This window comes from Heliangelus exortis, chromosome 10 (assembly GCF_036169615.1).
Source record: "Heliangelus exortis chromosome 10, bHelExo1.hap1, whole genome shotgun sequence".
NCBI classification, from domain to species: Eukaryota; Metazoa; Chordata; class Aves; order Apodiformes; family Trochilidae; genus Heliangelus; species Heliangelus exortis.
Window position 1 is genome coordinate 2256002 of NC_092431.1, and position 13334 is coordinate 2269335.

Genomic DNA, 13334 nt, shown 5'->3' on the forward strand with positions numbered 1-13334 from the left:
CCAGGGTGCTCCAAGCCCCATCCAACCTTCAACACTGCCAGGGATGGGGCAGCCACAGCTTCTGGGGGCACCCTGGGGCTCAGCAGCCTCACCCCAAACAATTTCTTCCTAAGATCTGACCTAAATCTCCCCTCTTTCAGCTTAAAATCATTCCCCTTCATCCCATCCCTCCATGTCCTTGTCCCAAGTCCCTCCCCAGCTTTCCTGCAGCCCCTTCAGGCATTGAAAGTTGCTCTAAGGTCTCCCTGGAGCCTTATTATTAGTAATATTCCTTTAATTAATATCCCCAGATCTTTTTGTAGGGTGGGGTAGGTGCCCACCCATTTTCAAGTCATTTCCTGGCCAAGGAGGAGCCTCAAGGGTCAGAGGATGGCAAGGGCAGGGAGGGCTGGGGAGGACAAGCAGGAGGTTTTGCTGCAGAGCTGGCTTGGAGGAGGATAAAACACTGCATGGGGTGTGAGCTAATGGCAAGGAGAGGTTTTTATGGTGTTTGTCTTTTTTTTTTGGTTTTTTTTTTTAGAGCTTGTCAGTGGGAAGCATATGGCTGCTGCTGAGCTCTCAGGCTTATTTAGGATTTAGTGACTATTTGATCTATTTTAATCCAGATGTTCAGCTCATCACATAATGAGATCCCACCAGAGGAACCATATCCTGATGCTTCCCAGGCACCCAAGGCCCCCAAAATGCTCTGAGGAGGAGGAGGAGGAGGAAGAGCAGCTTCCTCAGGTTTCCAGGAGGAATTCCAGGAGGGAGAAGGTGAGGACATCTGAGCTGGGGAACCTCCACCAGGTGAGGAAACCATCTCACCACAGATCCTTCTGGCATCCTCCCCAAGCAGGGGCTAAAAGGTGAGATTTTTACCTGAAAGCATCAACATTTCTGAAGGGTATCAGCAAAACTTGGACACCTTTCTCTCCTTTCTCTCCAGTCTCCTTTTCCCTATCCCAAGGGTCTTCTGTCCTGGGAGAGGCACCTGGGAAGCACCAGCACTGCTGGAGCTGTGATCCAACCTGGACAACGTGTCCTTTGGTGTCCAGAAGAGGGAATCTGGGATCTCCCATCCTCAATTCCATGCTGGAATCATGTGGCCATCCTTGGAGTGCTGATGGATGGGCAGGATGGGCTCTGATGGGGATCATCTGCCCTGGATTTTGGCCTAAATTCATGTGGAGTACATCAGCTCCCACTGGAGGGCTGGAGTCAGTTCCTGGGAGTATTTTAGCATCATGGAATTCCAGACTGGGTTGGGTTGGAAGGGACTTTCATCCATTCCAACCCCCCTGGACATCTCCCACCAGCTCAGGTTGCTCCAAGCCCCATCCAACCTGGCTTTGCCATTGCCATCTGAGAAGCCCTGCTAAAATACTGCTTTCCAGGAGAAATGGTGGTTATTTTGGAACACTAAATGTCTCTGTTTTCCAAGCTGTCTTCTGTTGTTGGCTCCCCAGCAGCTGACAAAAATACATCACATGCTACCAGGGCAACTCCAAAAATCCCCCTGTCATCACTGCAGGCTTTGTGTTGAGAGTTTATCAGGAAGAAAAAAAAAGAAAAAAATTGTTTTTTTTTTTCCCAGGTGTAACTCTGACTTTGCCCCAGGCCTGAGGATGAAGCAGAGAGTCAGAGAGGAGATGAAAGTGACCCAAGGAGGTGGCCTGGGCCAGGAGCTGCAGGAATCTGTGCTTGGCCCTGGGCCATGGAAAGATGATGTGTCCTGCAGTTTTCCTCTTGCTTCCCTCTGTGCTGCCTCCTTCACCCCCAAACCTCCTTGAGATTGGACAGAAACACCCAGAAGTCTCCTTTGGGAGCACCTGGCCCTCCATCAGCTGCACATTGGGCATCTCTCCATCAGGCACTGTCATGGGGGTGTCTTGAACAGGGGGGCAGCCAGGAAAGGAGGAGGTTTCAGAGGATTTGGCATGGTGAAAAGCTGACAGCATCCACCCAGACATCTGGAGGGTTGTGCCAGGCAGTGCTTTGCTGCATGGAACCACTGTGGGTCCTCCAGGACATCCAGAGATAGCCCAGGATGGGCCTGGCATCCCCCTGGGGTGATGTCTCCAGGGCTTTGGAGATGGAGAAGCTGCAGCTCCTCCACCAAGCATGGAAAGGGTGAGTTTTATTTAGTGAATCTTCCCAAATGAACAACCCACAGTGTTTGCCACCAGCTGCAGGTGGCCCTAAGGACTCCCTAGGTTGAGTTGTGCTGCTTTCTGAGCTCATCCTTAAGGGCTTAAGGTGAAAAATCAGAGAGGTGGCTTTAATTCTGCATTCAGGAGGCCTCGTGGCATGCATGGCCTTGCAGTGCCTCCATCCCATGGGGCTGGAATCTCCATTTTCCCTGGGATTTTTGTGACCTGCAGCTTCCCCAGCTCTCCAGAAACCTTTCCAAGCTGAGGGCTTTAAAAAAAAAAAAATAAATAAAATAACCCTGCCTCTCTTGACATTTAATTAAAGAGCTGCAGAGTGCACAGGATGGGGCCAGGAGAGCCATTAGCTGAGTGTCCTTGATGGAGCCTGAAGGAATCAGTGCTCTGGGGAGGATGGGAAACTCATTCCAGTGAAGATGCTGAGGCAGGAGAGACCCCTTGGCCTCAGTGCTCTTTGCACTTCTGACCCTCCTCTCCCCCCCTCCTCCATCCCAGGTGGTTCCTGGGAGGTTTGCCCAGGGCACAGGAAACTCCATGTGGGAAAAGCATCTCTGCTGTCAGAGGAGGAGAGGCTGCAGCAGCAAACTGGTCCTTGAAGTGAGTTTATTTTCTTACTGGGTTGAAGAGAAGGTGGCAAGGCAAGGCAAGGCAAGGCTGGCAGCTCCATCCTGCCTCCAGCTCCCTGAGATGCAGGGCTGAGTGGAAAAAGGAGGAGCCCTGGACCTTCCCCATCCCTCTGACAGCAGATCCCATTCATCCCAAGGATCATTGAGCTTCTGGACTGCACCCTGCTCAAGAGTGTCTGCACATCTGCAGACATCTGCACATTTTTGTTCTTGCAGCTGATGGAGGGCCAGGTGCTCCCAAAGGAGACTTTTGGGTGTTTCTGTCCAATCTCAAGGAGGTTTGGGGGTGAAGGAGGCAGCACAGAGGGAAGCAGGAGGAAAGCTGCAGGACACATCATCTTTCCATGGCCCAGGGCCAAGCACAGATTCCTGCAGCTCCTGGCCCAGGCCACCTCCTTGGGTCACTTTCATCTCCTCTCTGACTCTCTGCTTCATCCTCAGGCCTGGGGCAAAGTCAGAGTTGCACCTGGGAAAAAAAAAAAACATTTTTTTTTCCCTTCTTCCTGATAAACTCCCAACACAAAGCCTGCAGTGATGATTTGGGGGGATTTTTGGAGTTGCCCCGGTAGCATGTGATGTGTTTTTGTCAGCTGCTGGGGAGCCACATCTCCACATCTCCACCCTCTCCAGACCATCCCTGCTTTTACCACAGCCTTTTCCTACCTTTTTATCCTGGCATGGGATGCTCAGGGCACACAGGGGGTGCTGGGCATGTTGGAAATCTTAGGCAATGCTCCCAAAACCCCAGTTTCTTAGGGGTGTTTGGTGTTTCCCACCAGCCTTGGGTGCTGCCAGGCTGCAAGAAGAGGTTGATCTGCCACCTTTGATTTGGCCAAGGTCATCTGAGGTGACACCACAAGTGGGATCCTGGTGGATCAGGCCCTCCCCAGCCTCCAGCAGCCTTTGCTGGAGATGTTTCAGGGTTTTTAATAGTGGACTCCTTCCCACAGCCACCCCCAGAGATGGCACGTGCAGATCATCAGCTGAAAGCCTGATGTGGGCAGACAGCCCACGCTGGGTTCCCTAAATAAACCTTCCCCTCCCTGGCTGGCTCTCCAGCTCTTTGCAAAAGGGTTGGATTTTATTATTTTTGGGGTTCATCTCAGGGCCTGAGGGGCTCCTGGAGCTTTCTCAGCACCAACCTCACTCCTTGGAAGGGACCTGAAACTCCTCGTTCCTCTTTGGACCTCCCTGGCTCTAACAAAGTCTTTTTTTTTTTTTTTTTTTTTGCTTTTTCTCCACCAGCCACGGAGATGCTGAACCCACTGCAGAACTTTTGGCAGCAGAGAAAACTCCTGGAATAAGCAAACACCTCCCCATGGCCCCTTCCCATCACACCAGGGAATGGGTTGGGGTGGAAGGGACCTTCAAGACCACCCAGCTCCAACCTCCCTGCATGGCCAGGACCCCTCCCACTGAACCAGGATGCTCCAAACTTTTTTTAGAGAGTGGGAAATGCCCCCAGCACAAGCCTGGTGCTGCTCTCAAAGCTTCTTTTACTTGTGACCAACCCCCCTGCCAGCCCCAGGAGCTGCTCCTGCAGGATGAGGAGGGTTGGGGGGTGGGAACTCCTCTGCAAGAGCTCTCAGGCTGCCAGCAGCATTAGGGCAATTTATTGCCTGACCCCAGCTTGGAAATGAAATCCCTCATGCTTGACTTGACCTCTTGGCCAAATCATCATTACGTGGGAAACTTCTTTTTATTATTATATATATATAATATGTATGTATAATTTATTATTTTTATTATTATTATTATTATATACCTTCTTTTTATTATTATTTTTTGGGTTTCTTTTGCTGTTTTCTTTTTCCCCCATTGTGTAAAAACAAAAAAGCAGGGGAGGGAGAGAGGAGGAAAGAGGCCAGGCTGGGGGAGGAGAGGCCTGCTGCCTCCACATCTCCTCTTCTCATGTGTCCCTCGACCAACCAAGAGTCTGAGGAATCCAGAGGAGCATCAGCAGGTGCTTTATGGAGGGGATTCCCTGCTGGATGCCTGCCTGAGCCTTTCCTATGCTGTGTACCCCCAGCCTCCTGACCCTTCCCATCCCTGCATCCCAGCAGAAGCTCTGGATGGGTCCCTGGGGCTCTGCAGGGACCACACTTTCCACCTCCACCATCTGGGACTGAGTTTCCTGAAGAAGGCACAAATCCAAAAATTATTCCCCCCTAGCAGGCATTTATTCCAGTTGGGGTTATTGTGCCAAAATGATGAAGTTTCCTGAATTCAAAGGCCAGGTTCAGTTCCTAGCTGCAGGGAAAGGAACAGGAGAGTCATCTGGACCTTGTTCTCCTCACCATCTGCCCCAGGACCAGTCTCAGAGTTAGGAGGAGCAGGCATGGGAACAGCATGGATCTGAGCATCCTTGGCAATGCCCCATCCCAGGGTGGCTGTGGATGCTCTGCTAGGAAGGATTTGATTAGGGAATGAGATAGGACAAGGAGGAAGAGGTCTTCAGCTCAAAGAGGGGAGATTTAGGTTGGATTTTAGGAAGAAATGGCTTGGGGTGAGGGTGCTGAGCCTCTGGTTGCCCCCAGAAGCTGTGGCTGCCCCATCCCTGGCAGTGCTGAAGGTTGGATGGGGCTTGGAGCACCCTGGGCTGGTGGGAGGTGTCCCTGCCCATGGCAGGGGGTTGGGATTGGATCATTTTCCAACCAAAACCATTCTGGGACACTGTGATTCCCAGGAGTGGAGATGCAGAGGAGATCTTGGGGAGAAATTCTTTGGTGTGAGGCTGCTGAGCCCCTGGTTGCCCAGAGAAGCTGTGGCTGCCCCATCCTTGGAATTTTGAAGCCCAGGTGGGATGGGGCTTGGAGCACCCTGGGCTGGTGGGAGGTGTCCCTGCCCATGGCAGGGGGTGGAAATTGGATCATTTTCCAACCCAAACCATTCTGGGACTCAGTGGTTCCCAAGAGGAGAGATGGAGAGGAGATCTTGGGGAGAAATTCTTTGCTCTGAAGGTGCTGAGCCCCTGGTTGCCCAGAGAAGCTGTGGCTGCCCCATCCCTGGAATTTTGAAGCCCAGGTGGGATGGGGCTTGGAGCACCCTGGGCTGGTGGGAGGTGTCCCTGGGCATGGCAGGAGGGTTGGGACTGGATGAGCTTTAAGATCCCTTCCAACCCAAACCAGTCTGGGATTCTGTGATAGCTCAGCCCCAAAAACACCTGGAAAAACATTGGGTACCCCCCCAGCCATCTGGCTTAGACCAAACCTCTCCTCCCCAGCAAGTTTCAGAGGAGGTGGACAGAGAAACAGCAGCCACAGCTTTCCCAAGAGCTCTTTGTTCAGGATTTCTGGCACAGCTGGGGATGTCAGGAGTTATTTATGGGTTGTTTCTTTTTTAGCCTGCTGTGATCAATAGGTGTGACCCATTGCACAATCCAATGCCATAGCAGGCATCAGGGGAGCAGAGATTTTCCTCTCTGTGGTTATAAACCACACACCAAGTTGCCTCTCAAGAAGGGGGAAGAAACAGTCCCTCCTTTCAGGCTGAAAAAAAAAAAAAAAAAAAAAAAAAGCTGGCTTGGATTCCCATGCCAATTCCAGGAGTTTCTCCCTGTATTCCAATGGGTTTCCAACCAGGCAGCTCTAGGTGAGCCAAAGCTTCAGGAGATTTGCAGAGCCCCTCACCTGTTAGAAATGACCCTTGTTAATTAACAAATTAACTGAGGGAACCTGTGGTGATGGGGGAGAAGCAAGACCCAGCTGGAACACATCCAGCACTGCCTGGATGCACCTGGAGCTCCTGAGGCCTTGGGGATATCCTGAGGCTCCTCCTGAGCTTCCCACTTGGAGCAGCAAAGTTCCTCCCTGACCCCAGCAGCAGGTAAGAGGTTTTTTTGGGGGAGTTTTCCACGTTTTCCTGCTCAAAGAAGTGCAGATCACCTGCATCTTGCAGGAGGGGTTGGGGAGGGTGCTGCTCCTGAGCTGAATTTGGGGTGTGAACTCAGCTCCTGGGTGAGCTGGAAGCAGCGAGCAGAGAACCTGCTCCTAAGCAAGGGTCAGGGCTCCAAAGAAAAGCTTCTCAAGCAGCTCTCTGGTCTTTAACCCAGTTCTGGGTCTTTCTGGGGTCCACCACAAGATGGGACAGGATTTGGCATTGCTGCCTTCAGGGGTGAAGCTGAAAGTGCCGTGGGGTGAGCTGGGAGCTGGCCTGGAGCTGGGAGAGGTTTGGGTGCAGTCTGTGTCCCACTCCCAGGGCTTTCCTCAAGGAGATTCCATGAGCTGGGTTCGATGCCAAGGGATGGGAGTGAAGGTCCCAACTTCCCTCCATGCTTATCCCAACTTCAGGAGCACCAGCAAAGGCTTCTCCCTCCTGCCCAGCCAGGTTCCTTGGGACCAGCTCCTGCATCCCAGGCTTTCATCCCCATGGATTTGCCTGAATGATTTGGGATGAGATCTGAGGAAGGGTGTGAGAGTGCTGAGGCCCTGGGTGCCCAGAGAAGCTGCAAGAGGGGAGATTGGGATGAGATCTTGGGAAGAAATTGCTTGGGGTGAGGGTGCTGAGCCCAGAGAAGCTGTGGCTGCCCCATCCCTGGCAGTGTTGAAGGTTGGATGGGGCTGGGAGCACCCTGGGCTGGGGGAGGTGTCCCTGCCCATGGCAGGGGGTGGAAATTGGATCATTTTCCAACCCAAACCATTCTGGGATGCTGTGATTCCCCATAGGGGAGATGGAGAGGAGATCTTGGGGAGAAATTCTTTGTTCTGAGGGTGCTGAGGCCCTGGTTGCCCAGAGAAGCTGTGGCTGCCCCATCCTTGGAATTTTGAAGCCCAGGTGGGATGGGGCTTGGAGCACCCTGGGCTGGTGGGAGGTGTCCCTGCCCATGGCAGAAGGGTTGGGATGACCTTTAAGGACCCTTCCATCCCAAACCATTCCATGTTTCTATGGTTTCAGTGCTCCCCATGCTTCCTTTCTTTTGGGACACCCAGAAGCTGAGGCTTGAGGCTGTTCTGGCATGGGCCAAGGGTGCAGCTCACACCCTGAGGATTTTGTCACCCAAATATTTGAAGAAGACAAATGGGTGGGTGCAGGGGGGTGATGGGTGGCCCAGACACTGCATGGGGCAGGGGTTTGGCCATCTCCACACCAAGGTTTATCCCAGCACCTTGGTCTGAAGTCCCAGCAGCACTTGCTGAAGGACATCAGAGAGCCCTCAGCACCTCTGCTGATGGGGAAACTGAGGCACCCCAATGACAAAACCCCATAAACCACCCTCCAGCAGATTGAAAACTCTCTTTATGGGTGAAAACCTTCCTTCTCCCTGCTTGGGTTTGGGATTTAATTCCCCACAGGAGGATTTTTTTATTCCAAAGGTCACCATCTCAAGCCTAAATTTTCTGGAGAATTGGTTAAAATCAGGAGCAAAGTTCCAGCCTCCTCCTGAACCTCCCTCACAGCATCTTCTTCAGCTCTTTGCCAGGACAAGGATCTCTCTCCCTTTTTTTGAAGGCAGAGGCTCCTCTCCCCACCCCAGATGGCATCCCCAGGAGCAGCAGCTCCGGATGGACAAGTCACAATAAAATCTCTTTTTTATTTATCCAGTGCCCCCGTCCTGCAGCTCTTGCTGCACCAGCCTAGGGACAGCACAAAGAGATTTTAAAACATCCTGGAGTTTGTTTCTGAAAGGTGCATCCGTTCCTTGATGTTTCCAAGGGTTTGGGATGTGTCTCAGCCTTTGCAGGACGTGGTAACAGCTTCATTTTTGGGTTGGTTTTGATTTTTTAATTTTTTTTTTCCTATCCAGATCATAATTTCTCGGGTTAAACTTGGTCTTTAAAAACACAGATGGGCTCAGTTTAAAGCCTGGGAGAGGATCCAACTCGAAGTTTTCCAGCTGGTAGAACACCCTCACTGCTGAAAAAAGGGTGAACTTGGAGATTCAAGCAGCTCCAGCTCCTCCTTGCCCTTCACTTTGCCTTTTCCCAGCGATGCTGAGGAGCTGGCAGCCCCCAAAAAGGGCTTCATGGGGCAGCTTTGCTCAGCCCCTGACCTTGCACAAACCCAAATGTCCCCTTCACCCCCCTGGCCGTGGATCAGGTTTCTCAGCCCATTGTAAATGTGGCTTTTTCCTCAACTTCCTTCCATTTTTCTGTGCTCCCTTTGAACCTCCAGCACAGGAGCAGGATGCAGGATTGACCCTTGGTGGGACAGGAGCCTGAGGAGTTCCTCAGCTTTGCTCAAAAAGCATTTGGCAAATGGTTACAGAATCACAGAGTTATTTTGGTTGGAAAAACCCTTTCAGACCATCAAATCCAACCATTCCCCCAGCACTGCCAAGGCCACCCCTGCCCCATGGCCCTCAGCACCACATCTCCAGGGCTTGGGAATCCCTCCAGGGATGATGGGGACTCCCTGGGCAGCCTGGGATAGGGTCCTGACAACCCTTTCCAGGGAGAAATTGTTCCTAAAATCCAACTTAAACCTTCTGGCACAACTTGAGGACATTTCCCCTTGTCCCATCCCTTGTTCCTGGGGAGCAGAGCCCGACCCCCCCTGGCTCCAACCTCCTCTCAGGGGGATGCAGAGAGCCAGGAGCTCTCCCCTTGGTTTCCCTGCTTCCCTATGGATGAGTTCATCACAGGGATGGGTATTTGGAATTTTCTCTGTAAACCTGACCTCAAAACCCAGCTCCTGACCCTTTATTTAGCTTTGGCTGTGATGCTCCAGCAGCAGCAGAACCCCTGGAGGGGGGGCTTTGTGTCCCCCATGATCCAGGGTGGGGGTCAGGAAGGGGAACCAAGGCTTCCAATTTTTGGCAATCTGAACCTTGGGGAATTTTGGGACTTGCAGTCCAGATACAGAGAGAGAGAGAGCAAGGTCTGTAGGGAGAGGAATGAACACAAAAAGCAAACTGTGTGGGCTGTTTTGGGTGGTTTGGGGGGCTGGGGTGTGTATGGAGGTGCATGTGAAATAAGGAGCTTTGGGGGTGATGTGATCAGGGAAGAAATCCTGGGTTGAAAGAGAAAGGGGGAGAATATCTGAAGATGAAAGGAGTTTGGAGGGCTGAGCCCTAGGTGAGAAGGAGGGATTGATTCTCTCTGCTTCAGCAGAGCCTCAGGGTGCTGGTAAAAAAAAAAAAAAAAATTGTATTTTCAGTCCAAAGCTGCTCTGGTTCTTTGCAGAGGAACCTGGCCAGGCTGGGGACCAGGAGGATGGGGACACAGAGGTGATCAAACAAACCCCCCCTTGCCATGGGGCAGGAGGTCAGGGCTGACCCTCCCCTGGCTGCTCCAGCCCAGGATTGTCATGGAGGGACCATCATTAATATAGGGAGCATCATTAATGAAGGGATGATCATTAATATAGGGACTGTCATTAATGGAGAGACCATCATTAATGGAGGGGCCATCGTTAACGGAGGGGCCTTCATTAATGGGGAGACCATCATTAATGGGGAGACCATCATTAATGGAGGGACCTTCATTAATGGAAGGATCATCATTAATGGAGGGGCCATCGTTAGTGGAGGGAGCATCATTAATGGGGAGACCATCATTATGGGAGGGACCATTATTAATAGTGGGACCACCATTAATGGAGGGAGCATCATTAAGGGAGAGACCATCATTAATAGAGGGACCATTAATGGCCATCATTAGTGGCAATCATCATTAATAGGGAGAGCATCATTAATGGAAGGAGCATCATTGATAGAGGGACCATTATTAATATAGGGACCTTCATTAATGAAGGGATGATCATTAATGGAGGGAGCATCATTAATGAGGAGACCATCATTAATGGAGGGATGATCATTAATATAGGGACTGTCATTAATGGTGGGACCTTCATTAATAGTGGGAGCATCATTAATGGAGGGATCATCATTAATGAGGAGACCATCATTAGTGGAGGGAGCATCATTAATGGGGAGACCATTGTTAATGGGGAGACCACTATTAATGGAGGGATGATCATTAATATAGGGATGATCATTAATATAGGGACCATCATTAATGGGGAGACCATCATTAAGGGAGAGACCATCATTAATGGAGGGAGCATCATTAATGGAGGGAGCATCATTAATGGGGAGACCATCATTAATGGAGGGATGATCATTAATATAGGGACCATCATTAATATAGGGACCATCATTAAGGGAGAGACCATCATTAATGCAGGGAGCATCATTAATGGGGAGACCATTATTAATGGAGGGAGAATCATTAAGGGGGTGACCATCATTAATGGAGGGACCCTCATTAAGGGAGAGACCATCATTAGAGGAGGGAGCACCATTACTGCAGGGCCCACCTTTTGCTTTCAGGAGAGTGAAACCTCTGGAGAGAGAGAGAGAGGCTCAGAAGAAGCCAAAGTCCTGCTGACTTTCAGAAGAACTCAGTTATTGATTCCTGGGGACTCTGCTGCTCCCCAGAGGGCTGGAAAAAAGCCCAAGGCGGTTGTCTAGGATCCTGGAAACTCGGGCTCTGAGAAGAGCCTTGTTTCACCAGGACCTTTCTTCGTGCAATGTCAGAGCAAGGTCATTCCCCAGGCTGCTCTCCAGCAAGCAGCCAGCCAGGAGCTGCAGGAGCTGCCAGCCAAGGCCACCACCCTTGAAAAGGGATCAGAAAAGGGATTTCTCCCCCCCAAAAAAAGCCCTTCCGTGGCAAAGAGCAGGAGGTTTCCACCTGGCCAAAGGGGTTGGTGTGGTGAAGCCCCTGCCATGAAGAGCTGGAAGATGTCCAGTGACCCCCCCCCCCCAGGCCAGGGATGAGGTGGAAAGGTGCTGAAATCACCCCAAAAATCAGTCCCCTGTGCAGAGGGCTCCATACAGGAGTGGGCAAGGTCTGTGTGGATGTGGGCAGGAAAAGTGCAGGTGTCTGGGGTACAGGGAGAAAGCCAAAGCTCCCCAGTTCCCTGACAGGCTGAGAGTTGGGGGTGTTCAGCCTGGAAAAAAGAAAGCTCCAGGGAGACCTCAGAGCATCTTCCAGTGCTTGAAGGGGCTGCAGGAAAGCTGGGGAGGGCCTTGGGATAAAGGTATGGAGGGATGGGATGAGATGGAATGATTTTAAGCTGAAAGAGGGGAGATTTAGGTTAGATTTTAGGAAAAAAATGTTTGGGGTGAGGGTGCTGAGCCCCAGGGTGCCCCCAGAAGCTGTGGCTGCCCCATCCCTGGCAGTGCTGAAGGTTGGATGGGGCTTGGAGCACCCTGGGCTGGGGGAGGTGTCCCTGCCCATGGCAGGGGGGTGGGAATTGGATGAACTTTAAGGTCCCTTCCAACCCAAACCATTGAGGGATTCTCTGATTTTAAAACAGTTCTCAGTGCCCAGGTCTTTACTTGACTATCAGCCTCCTCCTGATTTCAGAGTGATGTCCAGGATGACCCTGGAGCTCCCTTTGCTTTGCACCCTTCGTAAGAGACACACAAAAACAAAACAAAAAAAAAAAAAATGTTCTTCACTCTTTCCCTGCTCCACATGAACCCAAAGCTGTAGAAAGCTGCCAGCCCTGAGCCTGGGGGTTGGCATGAGGGATGGCAGAGCTCAGCTGAGAGCTGTTTAATTTGGGTGAAAGACACCGTGTGGGAAGCAGCCCTGCCTCAGCTCAGCTCTCGAGGTGTGTAGGAGCCAGCTCAGCTCCTTCTCAGCTGATTCTAAGCAGCAACGTGTTGCTTTGGGAGGAGATGAAATGCCAGGAGCTGTGGAGGGGGCTGGAGAAGGGGAGAGATCTCTCCATTCAGTTCTGCAGGGCTGAGAGCAGCAGCAAAGCTCTCAATGGGAGCCTGGGAGATGCTCTGCAGAAGGACCGTGGCAGATCTGGGAGGTGACAGGGGCTGTGCCAGGCTTGTCCCCTTGGAAAAAGCCCTGAGATGTTTTCCTAGCAAAAAAAATTAAAAGTTTCTCTCGTTTTCTCTCCAGCAGCCATGCTCCAAACGCCCCTGGACACAGGGAGGGAAGATTTGTCACATGGCCCCATACTTCCTGCAATACCCATGAGAGTTTTGGGTGTTGCACAGAGAGATTTCTGCTCTTTCCCCTCAAAATCCAACTGAAAGACTGAAACCATCAAGGCCTCCAAGAGCTGCTCAGAGCCTCCTGCATCCCCCCTTACACGGAGAGACCTCTCTGGGCTTGAGCAGCTTCTGCTCCCCACGGAGCTGGAGATGAGACAGCCCTTGGCGTTGGTATTTCTGAGCACCCCCAAACCATCTGCTTTGCTTTCAGCCCTCTTCTGGGGCCCTGGGAGAAGGAGGAGGAGGAGGAGGCTCCAGCTGAGAGAAAGGGACAAGGCCGCCCACTTGTGCTGAGTAACCAGTGCCAAACTGGGTGCCAGCACACACACACAAATATTTCCACTCAGCTTGCTGTGCACGAGGGTCTCTTGATTATTTCCTGCTTTAAACACCCTTTGGCCCTCAAATGCTGATCCTCCCACCCTCTGACCAGCCCACCAAGGTTTCCACCTCCAGCCCCACCAGCTGAGGAGTTGTTCCATCAGCAAAGAAGGGGATGTGGTCCCTGCCCTGGCAGTTTGAAGGCTGTAGGTGTGCAGAGTCACATCCCAAGGGCTGCTGCTGGCAAAACACCTCTGCCTCTTCAGCCCTGGCAAGCTGGGG

At 51.8% G+C, this 13334-nt stretch overlaps 1 long non-coding RNA gene across 1 annotated transcript; it reads left to right on the forward strand.

The window, feature by feature from the left end:
• Window positions 1–307: 307 nt before the first annotated feature.
• On the forward strand, window positions 308–4509 carry LOC139800214 (uncharacterized). Its single transcript, XR_011727649.1, has 2 exons — window positions 308–756; window positions 4022–4509. It is a non-coding gene; the product is annotated as an uncharacterized lncRNA (long non-coding RNA).
• The last annotated feature ends 8825 nt before the right edge of the window (window positions 4510–13334 follow it).